The sequence below is a fragment of the Rhipicephalus sanguineus genome, chromosome 2 (assembly GCF_013339695.2).
Source record: "Rhipicephalus sanguineus isolate Rsan-2018 chromosome 2, BIME_Rsan_1.4, whole genome shotgun sequence".
NCBI classification, from domain to species: domain Eukaryota; kingdom Metazoa; phylum Arthropoda; class Arachnida; order Ixodida; family Ixodidae; genus Rhipicephalus; species Rhipicephalus sanguineus.
Genome location: NC_051177.1, coordinates 161,299,208 through 161,303,933, shown reverse-complemented (window position 1 = coordinate 161,303,933; position 4,726 = coordinate 161,299,208). Strand labels below are relative to the sequence as shown.

The window sequence follows — 4,726 nt, the reverse complement described above, 5'->3', positions numbered from 1 at the left end:
ATGTACACAAAAGATATTCTCGATCTTCAATGCCCACGCTATTTCATGGTGTGAAATTCATTCGACCTGATTAGCACAGTTGCAGCGCTGCTGTTTTTCTACTATGCAGCCACGTATGGCACTCTGACTAAGCCTAAAAACTGCATGCTTGGATTGGGACACTGCTGTAATATGGGAAGTGGAACTATGCTGTGCAGGAAGACAATGCAGTGGAAATGGGCAATACTGCTATTTATTAAAGTTCTCCACACACCTGGATTCTGCAGTTGGCATATGTCCATTCCAGGCACAATAAATAACTTTATCATAATCTCTTTGTAACATTTTGATCCATCTTGTACTTTTTAGGTGTTCAAAAATCTGCAAAAAAGAAAAGAGTGTAAGACAATACAATATACTGCTCTTCGTGGAGAGACTATATAACACTACCTACGATGTGACTTTTAGGGTATGGAGGTTTAAATTAGAGTACTCAGGCTGTTAGCATATAATGAGCGGCCACATCAGAATGCAGCATTGAAAGGGTGGAGGGATTTCAGACCTAGATCTTCTCACGGCACCTTTACATGAAAGAAGAAATCAGGTTATAAAGAGACAGTTGCCTTAGTACCTCAGTCTGTGCTTTACTTCTATCATCAGCTTAAACATGTCTTCTCTGAACAAGGCATCTCGAACTTTCCTTCTATTAACCATTACCTAGTAGTTCCTACCAGCCTCAGCGCCCTAGGTTTATTAATTTTAGCTTCGCATGTCCTTTTTGTCACCACTACAGCACTTGCTATTGCTTCAAATCCACAGCTTCATCCAAAGTGACGATCTGTTCCTTTTTTTACACTTGATGCACTGCCCATTCATATATTCTACTTAGTTTCAGCAACAACATCATTACTAGTATTTATTTCATAGATTATTCTCTTCTCTTCCGGTCCTTTCATGTTAATCTTTCACTTAATCTCAACCTCTATCTATTATCCTGTCCTATATGGGTGATTAGTGGCAAGCTTTCGTCCTGACAGATACTGGAAAGCCGCGACTATGAGTACCAGCGAAGTGTATTTCACGTGATTCTTAGCTTCTAAATTGTTTCACTCTTATTGCTTGAGTTAATGGTAACTCCATGGTCAAGCAAATGAACTTATTTATCAGTTCTATTCTTTCACGTCTTATGGTTAACTGATGTTCTGTTCCTTACCAGTTGAACATTAGGTTTTCTTCCAACTCCTTGTTAGGTCCACCCTAGTGCTTCACGTTTTTTTTGTTTCACCATCATCCTCTGAAGTTGTCTCGTGATTCAAAAAATAAAACGTTATCATCACAAAATTTCAAATCGCTAAATAATTCACTACAAATTTTTACTTAAAAAGACTCTCCAACTCCATTTCTCTGATGCCTCCTGTAAGCACACAATGAATACCATTGCATAGGTAGTCGCTCTATACTAGACACTTTTTCAAGGAGAACTTAGCTTGGGGCACAGTCAGAATAGATATTTGACATATGCTTCATCTGTAGTCTAGTTGCAAAACGATGACCCCCTAATTACATTGCATGGGCCACAAAGCATTTTACCTCCTAAACAGGTAACGCAGCTGCTCTCAGGTCACTCCGCATCAACTACTCTCAACTTCTGATGCGCGTAATGAAATGGAGGTAGGTGGACTGACGCTAACAAGACTGTGTGAAATTAAATTTATCAATAACAGGTAAAAAACTAATGAATCTAGGGAAGCTACCCAGATGACAAAGTAATCGATGCGCCCATCAGTAATCTGACAGTATAAAAGCCATAAGGAGAATGTCCGAGAACAAAATGGCACAGGCTTACTTAGTTTATCTGTCACGGTTTCTATGTTCCTCTAAGCCAGCATTTCCCTCGCTTTGACTGGAGGTGTCTTCATAGCAACATTGACGAGCAAAATAGTTTTAGGCAAGGTTGCATTTGCAACATTGTGCATCCGTACAGAACTCCTTGAAAATGCAGAAGTGGCATCTCCAGCGGAAGCTACTCGGGCATAGAGCGAACCAAGCTGCCCAAAAATTGTGTTTAGATCGTTGGCTTTATTTTTGTGCACTTATAAAGCTAGACTTTAGCCAGAAGTTTTAACATGTGAAGTTCATTTGCTGTAGTAGCAGGATGGACAATTGATATGGTCCGTTGTATTCAATGCTTCAACTCAAGAAAATGCAGGCAGTAATTGTGCTACTCACGTAAACATTCCATTCAGAATCCATGATTTTTTCGTCAAACTGAATATTTTTGGGTTCTCTTTCCTTGCATTTTTTTCTCAGCCTTGCTTCCATGGTCTGGGTTAATACCAAAAGTGCCCTGTGCAAAAGCAGGAAAAAAAACAATGCTAAATATTGCAGTAATGAAGCTGCTCATGAGCTTGTACCCAGATTCGTAGTAATTTCGAAAACATATTAAAAAGTTATGCAGGTCCTAAATGTTGAAATTCGGTGTCTCAAGGATATCCATAAATGTTGTTTATACAGATATTTCTCCTCCTTAGAAATCACCCAATCTAACATAAATGTTAACCACTAATCCGCAGCAAAGTTTCACTGTACTAGTATTGATTTTATGCTGCAGCACTGACTTAGTGATTTAAGCATCTGCCTCACATGCGGATGGTGCGAGGTTCGATCCCCAGTGCGGCTGGGCGTCCGCCAGTGATGCAATGGGTACAAGCTTCCCTTGGCCTGCTGCTCGGCATATCTGCGGTATATTTGGGAACACTTGGATAATAGGTGTTATATGTCACCTTGAGTTCAGAAACATATCCATGAGCCATGGTCCTCTTTGGCCAAGGTTGCCTTTGCACCAATAAATTCTTCGTCATCCGCGGCAGCATTATACTCTTGCCACGTCGCTGACTAGTTGCACGCACGCTCACTCGCACCATCTGCCAACTTGAATTTGAGGCTGAAAAGACCTTCAAAAGAAGTGCTACAGGATGGTAGGACGTCACATTTGGACGTTAAACCTCCGACATCCCTCAATAAAGACATAATCATTAATATTTAAAAAAAAAATTCGTCTCTTTACTGCAACAGCCTGAGTATAGCATTCAGGGCACGTAGTAAATATTTATACACTAATACAACCCTGAGTATGTGGAATATGCGACTATTTTAAAGAGCTCATTTTGTTTCAGCCCACGCTGAGAATTAGCATCGAGCATGAACGAGAAAGTACCGAAGTTGGGTGCTTTAACTATGGAACAGTGAATATATCTGGGAGCTTAAAAAAGGCACTCAGGGCAGAAAGTTGGCGTTGAATGGCAAATTAATGCGCCCCGAGATTGTTCTGTGAATAAAATTGAGTTTTTGTAAGCTAGAAAGGACAAACGTTTAGTCGAAACGTCACCATTACCGGCCATCTCACAGGTGGACTGCAATAATTGTGAATGTGGATCACAGACGGTTGCCAGGCTTTTACTGCCACTTATTTCAAAAGAAAAGTCACGGGAACCATCCCCTCATACACGTAATGAGTTTGAATCAAATCGGAGAGTTTAAATCAAATAGCATGACAATGTGTTTGAACAATTCTCACAGTAAACACGTATTTTGCGTTCAGACAAACGTCGTCAAAGTCAGAAAGAGACATAGGTGATTTTCACTGACAATGACCATGTGTCCTTAGAGCAGCGTTAAAGTTCCATCACTATAGGTACAGCAGGCTACTATTGGGAGGTCGTTTCAAGAGAAAATCTGTAGGATGCTTGCAGATACAACAGCAAGGACGAGACACCATCTTTGCAGATCTCTTGACACCACATTAAAGAAACAATGCTTATGTTAGCAGCTTTTTTTTCTACAAAAAGGAGATGAAAATGCTATCCAGAATGATTTAAATAGACACCTTTGAACGAATTCCAATGTAGACTACAATCTTTCAGAATAACAGGCGTGAAAGGAAAAATAACTGGTGAATATTATGCAGAATACTGCAGTGAAATTCTCCAGCCGCTCCCAACACGTGGCGATCAACAAGAAGGTACTCCTCTGGGTTCCACAGGTCCCCCCCCCTAGGGTTAAGAGCACTGCCAATGAAATGGCATTCTTAATAGTTCAAGTACTTCCAGTTTTCATTTCAGCATGTACTGTGCAACTAAATGTCAGAAAAAAATGAAACTAGTGCTAATGAACTGGGCGTACTGACACAGCTCCTGTATCATATGCTGATGCAACTGCAACAAAATGATAAATGTCCTCAAGTATGATTAGTTTTTATTTCAAGAATTTTCGTCACATTTTGGAACTTTGAAGAAACGCAACGTGTATTCCTCTGCTTAGTGTGCTAACAGAGGAGGTCACATTTTGCAATTATACAACCATCCAGCGCTGAAATACAAATGTATTTTGATAATCTAGGTTAAGTACAAAATAAATGAATTATTCAAGTCACAGCTTACAGTTGCAACTATTTTACTTGCTCTGCATGACTTCAACAAACATCTCATCCAATCGACAAGCATCCAACAGTTAGGCATACGGGCATGCAGTACGGAAAAATCGCCCTGCGAGCTGTAACATTAAAAAGCGTACATTCAAGACGCAATACATGTAAAAAAACGACGCTAATGTCGCAGTTAACAGAATATGTACTAAGCTAAAGATACCATTTGACCTCTCTTTCACGGCAGCCTCGGAAAGTCAACGCGAACCAAGAGAGTTCAGAACTCGAAGCCGTAGCGCAGCAAAACGCGCACACGTGGAAACT

General features: G+C 40.3%; 1 long non-coding RNA gene across 2 annotated transcripts; it reads right to left on the bottom strand.

Moving 5' to 3' along the window:
* Nucleotides 1-233: 233 nt before the first annotated feature.
* Nucleotides 234-3,934, bottom strand: LOC119381362 (uncharacterized). 2 transcript variants are annotated; one of them, XR_005181407.2, is made up of 4 exons: nt 3,866-3,882; nt 2,623-2,716; nt 2,209-2,326; nt 234-360 (listed from the first exon to the last, which is right to left on the bottom strand). It is a non-coding gene; the product is annotated as an uncharacterized LOC119381362 (long non-coding RNA). The 2 variants fall into 2 exon arrangements; XR_005181406.2 differs by lacking the exon at nt 2,623-2,716 and having other exon boundaries at nt 3,866-3,934.
* Between the last annotated feature and the right edge of the window lie 792 nt (nt 3,935-4,726).